Source organism: Schistocerca cancellata, chromosome 12 (assembly GCF_023864275.1).
Source record: "Schistocerca cancellata isolate TAMUIC-IGC-003103 chromosome 12, iqSchCanc2.1, whole genome shotgun sequence".
Taxonomy (NCBI): Eukaryota; Metazoa; Arthropoda; class Insecta; order Orthoptera; family Acrididae; genus Schistocerca; species Schistocerca cancellata.
Genome location: NC_064637.1, coordinates 105,614,598 through 105,622,210, shown reverse-complemented (window position 1 = coordinate 105,622,210; position 7,613 = coordinate 105,614,598). Strand labels below are relative to the sequence as shown.

The following is a 7,613-nucleotide window of genomic DNA, read 5'->3' as shown; positions in this document are numbered from 1 at the left end:
TCATAAGTCCCCTAGAACTTAGAACTACTTAAACCTAACCAACCTAAGGACACCACACACACCCATGCCCGAGGCAGGACTCGAACCCGCGACCGCAGCAGCCTCGCGGTTCCGGACTGCAGCGCCAGAACCGCACGGCCACCGCGGCCGGCCACACTCTTTGTTCTTTTAAAGTTGCCATAACGACTTCACAGAGGTAACCCGCCAACAGTCAGAGAAACACAATACCACACTTGCACGTTCATCTCTACACTGACGCCGTCTGCACAGCTGTTTCATGAAGGTCTCTACTAACACCATCTAGCGTGAGAACCCTGCACTACATCTACGAGTGGCAGCGCCCTCGGAGTCCGTTTTCTTTTGGGTCCACACTCGTACTTGTAAGGACCTAACATCTATGGCCAAGCACACGCAAACACAACGGTACAGGTGAGCCATTACTGGACATCCAGCTGGAACACACTGCCGAATAGCTGGCACCACGCAGGGAAGCCGTACCTTACACTGCATGCAGACAAGCCTCCCCCCTCCCCCCCAACCCCATAGTGAGATGATCTGTGGCCGATCTCCCACTAAGATATAACGATCACGATTGTTCCAGGAATGCAGCGGCTGCAGCAACTGGGATACATTGCCATCGCTTGCCACGGTGATGATGCATGACACCTATACTAACAAATCCAACCTTGCATGAACTATCGCAGCTAGTAAGCCACTACTGCTCTTACTACCCATCCCACTATCGCAGAGGTTTTTTTCCCACGGCACGAGCCTTGGCACTTTTGTCCCTCTGCTCTTCAAATTGCTACCCTCATTCGAGTTTCGTCCACTAACACCTGATGGACCGTGTTAATGCGTAGTCTTAAAAATGGTTCAAATGGCTCTGAGCACTATGGGACTCAACTTCTGACGTAATAAGTCTCCCAGAACTTAGAACTACGTAAACCTAACTAACCTAAAGACATCACACACATCCATGACCGAGACAGGATTCGAACCTGCGACCGTAGCAGTCGCGCGGTTCCGGACTGAAGCGCCTAGAACCGCTCGGCCACTCCGGCCGGCGCACAGTCTTGCCCAGACGCACGGATAACATCACAGCCCAGCATCCTGTGATCCACCTATTAGATAACCATATATATGAAGACAGTAACTGTTATCGAAAGAGCAGAATACTGTTGATGACCGTGCAGCTTTTCCCTGGAATAAATGATGACTAACTGAAACCCTCAGCTGCCGACAGACGTTGTTGATATACCTCGACGTGGACAGCTGAAAAATGTGTGCCCCGACCGGGACCCGAACCCGGGATCTCCTGCTTACATGGCAGACGCTCTATCCATCTGAGCCACCGAGGACACAGATGAATAGCGCGACTGCAGGGACTTATCTCTAGCACGTTTCTCGTGAGACTCACATTCCCAACTGTCCACAATTCTACATATGTAATGTACCTTATAGACATTTGCCCAATCACTCATTACTCGCGCACGCTTTGGCGAATGAGTAATGAGTGAATGGGCAAATGTCTATAAGGTACATTATGTTGTGACTTGGCAAGACAGCCAAGCCACTATGATTGGTAGCCGAAAGGCACGCGTTTAAGCTCACGCAGGCTGGCGTGAGGTCTGGAACAGTTAAGGAAATTTATAGTAGCAAAGAACGTAAGTAACTACTGGAATACTTTATTTCATAATTGGTGAACATCGGTCTGACGGTACATGCATCACAAGATAAATAGCAAATGATAATGGCGCCTTGCTAGGTCGTAGCAAATGACGTAGCTGAAGGCTATGCTAACTATCGTCTCGGCAAATGAGAGCGTAATTTGTCAGTGAACCATCGCTAGCAAAGTCGGCTGTACAACTGAGGCGAGTGCTAGGACGTCTCTCTAGACCTGCCGTGTGGCGGCGCTCGGTCTGCAATCACTGATAGTGGCGACACGCGGGTCCGACATATACTAACGGACCGCGGCCGATTTAAAGGCTACCACCTAGCAAGTGTGGTGTCTGGCGGTGACACCACACATTACATATGTAGAATTGTGGACAGTTGGGAATGCGAGTCTCACGAGAAGCGTGCAAGGGATAAGTCCCTGCAGTCGCGCTATTCATGTGTGTCCTCGGTGGCTCAGATGGATAGAGCGTCTGCCATGTAAGCAGGAGATCCCGGGTTCGAGTCCCGGTCGGGGCACACATTTTCAGCTGTCCACATCGAGGTATATCAACAACACCTGTCGGCAGGTGAGGGTTTCAGTTATTCATCATTTATTAGATAACTAACATGTTGACGGAGGTGACAGTAGAACTGGTCACCACGCTGGCCGGCCGCGGTGGTCTAGCGGTTCTAGGCGCGCAGTCTGAAACCGCGCGGCTGCTACGGTCACAGGTTCGAATCCTGCCTCGGGGTTGGATGTGTGTGATGTCCTTAGGTTAGTTAGGTTTAAGCAGTTTTAAGTTCTAGGGGACTGACGACCTCAGACGTTAAGTCAAGTCCCATAGTGCTCAGAGCCATTTGAACCACCACGTTGGTGCGGGCGTGAAGGGGCCCCATCTCTATTTAAAACCAACCGCAATTTATTTGCCGTCACCGCCAGCCATTCTTCCTCCCACCACTCCATGCACTTCTTGTGGAGTTCAGAAATGACACACTGCGAGGGAATAGGACACTGGACCACACCCTGCTCTCTTCACGCCTCCTTGGCAGCCCGATCGGCCTGTCCCGATAGCACGCTCACTGTACCTGTTCTGACTGAGTGCCCACGTGAGTCTCGCTACAGTGGAGGAGCCACAGTGTAGTGGCGGTGTCAGGTGCCCTCCGCCAGGCACTGCGGCACCCCCAGTGCCGAGCTGCGCCGTGTGGCGTGGCGCCGCGGACCGCCGTAGTACTACGCCACGGCGCTACGCGGCCCGGCTCTGCTGGGATCGATACGGCGCCGAAATTCGGGGCGTGGCCCGGCCCGTGCCGGCGCGTCCCGCTGCTCGACACACCACACCACACCACAGTCCGCCCCTGGTAGCTCAGCGCGACGCAATGTCATACCTAACGGCCCGGATTCGATTCCCGGCTGCGTCGGAGATTTTCTCCGCTCAGGGTTGGTTGCGTTTGGGGTTTGATGGGGGCTAAACATCGAGGTCATCAGTACCCTCTTCCAAACAGACAAGTTTCCAAGGCCTACACAGTAAAAGCGTGACCTCTGCACCCACAGGGAGGGAACACCAAGGGGTTGTTGTTGTTTTGTTGTTGTGGTCTTCAGTGCTGAGACTGGTTTGATGCAGCTCTCCATGCTACTCTATCCTGAAACTTCCTGGCAGATTAAAACTGTGTGCCCGACCGAGACTCGAACTCGGGACCTTTGCCTTCATATCAGCGCACACTCCGCTGCAGAGTGAAAATCTCATTCCTACTCTATCCTGTGCAAGCTTCTTCATCTCCCAGTACATACTGCAACCTACATCCTTCTGAATCTGCTTATAAGGAGACCTCCCCATCCCACCCCCCTCAGATTTAGTTATACGAGGGTTATCCACATTGTACATTGCGTTTTAGAATTAAAAATAAATAAAGTATTGGAAATTTTTTTTATTATATACAGATGACAGCCACACTTAAATACTACTTTTCTACATAGTTGCCATTTAAATTAAGGCACTTATTGTAGCGATGGACGAGCTTGGAAGTTCCTTCGTCGTAAAATTTGGCCGCCTGCGCCTTCAACCACGTGGTTGAACCAAGGACCTCTCGTTCCACAGCTTCTCACGCAAACCACGGGACCACGGCGCTCCTGAGCTCAGATTTTCCTTGATGTTGCCTATCTTCCGCATGTACTACTCAGTTTCTATATTGTGCTAATTTTTTTCATAGTTCCACACAACTTCTTCCTGTTTTCTCGATTGATCTGTGTTCAGTTTTTCAAGGCCTGTCCACTGTGCCAACTTATAACTAAATCGGAGGGGGGTGCGATGGGGAGGTTCCCTTGTTAGTGTATTCATCTCCTGGGTCCCTCTACGATTTTTACCCCCCACGCTGCCCTCCAATGCTAAATTTGTGATCCCTTGATGCCTCAAAACATGTCCTACCAACCGATCTCGTCTTCTAGTCAAGTTTTCCACAAACTCCTCTTCTCCCCAATCCTATTCAATACCTCCTCATTAGTTACGTGATCTACCCATCTAATCTTCAGCATTCTCCTGTAGCACCACATTTCGAAAGCTTCTATTCTCTTCTTGTCCAAACTAGTTATCGTCCATGTCTCACTTCCATACATGGCCACGCTCCATACAAATACTTTCAGAAACGACTTCCTGACACTTAAATCAATGCTCGATATTAACAAACTTCTCTTCTTCAGAAACACTTTCCTTGCCATTGCCAGTCTTCATTTTATATCCTCTCTACTTCGACCATTATCAGTTATTTTGCTCCCCACATAGCAGAACTCCTTTACTACTTCAAGTGTCTCATTTCCTAATCTAATTCCCTCAGCATCACCCGACTTAATTCGACTACATTCCATTATCCTCGTTTTGCTTTTGTTGATGTTCATCTTATATCCTCCTTTCATGACACTGTCCATTCCGTTCAACTGCTCTTCCAAGTCCTTTGCTGTCTCTGACAGAATTACAATGTCATCGGCAAACCTCAAAGTTTTTATTTCTTCTCCATGGATTTTAATACCTACTCCAAATTTTTCTTTTGTTTCCTTTACTGCTTGCTCAATATACAGATCGAATAAAATCGGGGATAGGCTACAACCCTGTCTCACTCCCTTCCCAACCACTGCTTCCCTTTCATGCCCCTCGACTCTTATACATGCCATCTGGTTTCTGTACGAATTGTAAATAGCCTCCGCTCCGTGTATTTTACCCCTGCCACCTTTAGAATTTGAAAGAGAGTATTCTAGTCAACATTGTCAAAAGCTTTCTCCAAGTCTACAAATGCTGGAAACGTAGGTTTGCCTTTCGTTAATCTTTCTTCTAAGATAAGTCGTAAGGTCAGTATTGCCTCACGTGTTACAATATTTCTACGGAATCCAATGTGATCTTCCCCGAGCTCGGCTTCTACCAGTTTTTCCATTCGTCTGTAAAGAATTCGCGTTAGTATTTTGCAGCCGTGGCTTATTAAACTGGTAGTTCGGTAATTTTCACATCTGTCAACACCTGCTTTCCTTGGGATTATATTCTTCTTGATGCCTGATGGTATTTCGCCTGTCTTATTCATCTTGCTCACCAGATGGTAGAGTTTTGTCAGGACTGGCTATCCCAAGGCTGTCAATAGTAGTAATGAAATGTTGTCTACTCCCGGGGCCTTGTTTCGACTCAGGTCTTTCAGTGCTCTATCAAACTCTTCACGCAGTATCGTATCTCCCATTTCATCTTTATCTACATCCTCTTCCATTACAGAGCTAAAATGAACATCGCAATAACACAAAATAGAGGACACTTAAAAGGAGTAGTCGACTAGAGGAAAAAAGACTACAGTGGTTGATGGATCAGGTAAAAGGTCAACCACTCTACTACAAACGAAGAACCTCCAGCTGGAAAGCGTTGATAGAGGTACCAACACAACTTGTTACCATGAAAGACACTATTTTGGTATCCACGTCACGATTAGAAGTCGCTGGAGTGGGTGTAGCCTGAGAAATCATGCGAAAGCGCCCACACTAGAGTGAGTGATAAAACCCAGCTGCACGGCTAAAATGTAAAACTGAGTCAGCTATAGAGGCATCGTCACCTAGAATTAAAGGAAGTGCAGCTGGTAAATTAAAGGACTGCCGCAAGGGGGCTAAAAGGGGGCAGTCCATCAGAAGATGGACCACTGTCAGCCCTGCATCACAGCGACACTTGGGCGGGTTCTCACGGCGAAGGAGATAGCTGTGGGTCGACAACGTATGTCCAGTTCGGAGACGGCAGAGAACAACTGAGTCCCTACGCGTGCTCCTCAAGGATGTGTTCCATACGGCCGCGGACGACTTGACCATGCGGAGCTTATTTGGCGTGTTCAAGACAGACCATTCAGAGCTCCAGACATCGCGGACGTTGCGATGTAGGGTCCGCTCAGGGACTGGGTTGTTACCATCATCATCATCATCATCATCATCATTTCATCCCCATCGACACGCAAGTCGCCGAAGTGGCGTCAAATCGAAAGACTTGCACCAGACGAACAGTCTACCTGACGAGAGACCCTAGCCACACGGGATTTCCATTTACCACACCACACCAGGCCACACAACTGCCCTCTGGCCCACGCTCACCACAGCACACCAGACCAGAGGCTACAATACACCAGCCTGCCGCCCGAGATCCAGGTCACGTGAAATTCGAAGACCTAAGGGAAAGCAGAAAGGTGGAAGGAGTATATAGAGAGTCTATACAAGGGCGACGTTCTTGAGGAAAATATTATGGAAATGGAAGAGGATGTAGATGAAGATCAAATGGGAGATACGATACAGCGTGAAGAGTTTGACAGAGCACTGAAAGACCTAAGTCGAAACAAGGCCCCGGGAGTAGACAACATTCCATTAGAACTACTGACGGCCTTGGGAGAGCCAGCCCTGACAAAACTCTACCATCCGGTGAGCAAGATGTATGAGACAGGCTAAATACCATCATACATCAAGAAGAATATAATCCCAAAGAAAGCAGGTGTTGACAGATGTGAAAATTACCGAACTACCAGTTTAATAAGCCACGGCTGCAAAATACTAACGCGAATTCTTTACAGACGAATGGAAAAACTGGTAGAAGCCGAGCTCGGGGAAGATCACTTTGGATTCCGTAAAAATACTGGAACACGTGAGGCAATATTAACCCTACGACTTATCTTAGAAGAAAGATGAAGCAAAGGCAAACCTACGTTTCTAGCATTGGTAGACTTAGAGAAAGCTTTTGACAATGTTGACTAGAATACTCTCTTTCAAATTCTGAAGGTGGCAGGGGTAAAATACAGGGAGCGAAATGCTATTTACAATTTGTACAGAAACCAGATGGCAGTTATGAGAGTCGAGGGGCATGAAAGGGAAGTAGTGGTTGGAAGGGAGTGAGACAGGGTTGTAGCCTCTCCCCGATGTTATTCAATCTGTATATTGAGCAAGCAGTAAAGGAAACAAAAGAAAAATTCGGAGTAGGAATTAAAATCCACGGAGAAGAAATAAAAACTTTGAGATTCGCCGATTACATTGTAATTCTGTCAGAGACAGCAAAGGGCTTGCAAGAGCAACTGAACGGAATGGACAGTGTCATGAAAGGACCATATAAGATGAACATCAACAAAAGCAAAACGAGGATAATGGAATGTAGTCGAATTAAGTCGGGTGCTGCTCAGGGAATTAGATTAGAAAATGCGACACTTGAAGGAGTAAATGAGTTTTGCTATTTGGGGAGCGAAATAACAGATGATGGTCGAAGTAGAGAGGATATAAAATGTAGACTGGCAATGGCAAGGAAAGCGTTTCTGAAGAAGAGAAATTTGTTAACATCGAGTATAGATCTAAGTGTCAGGAAGTCGTTTCTGAGAGTATTTGTACGGAGTGTAGCCATCTATGGAAGCGAAACGTGGACGATAAATAGTTCGGACAAGAAGAGAATAGAAGCTTTCGAAATTTGGTGCTA

At 47.7% G+C, this 7,613-nt stretch overlaps 1 non-coding gene across 1 annotated transcript; it reads left to right on the top strand.

The window, feature by feature from the left end:
* The first annotated feature begins 2,119 nt into the window (after positions 1-2,119).
* On the top strand, positions 2,120-2,193 carry Trnat-ugu (transfer RNA threonine (anticodon UGU)). The gene has a single exon. It is a non-coding gene; the product is annotated as a tRNA-Thr (tRNA).
* Positions 2,194-7,613: the final 5,420 nt, after the last annotated feature.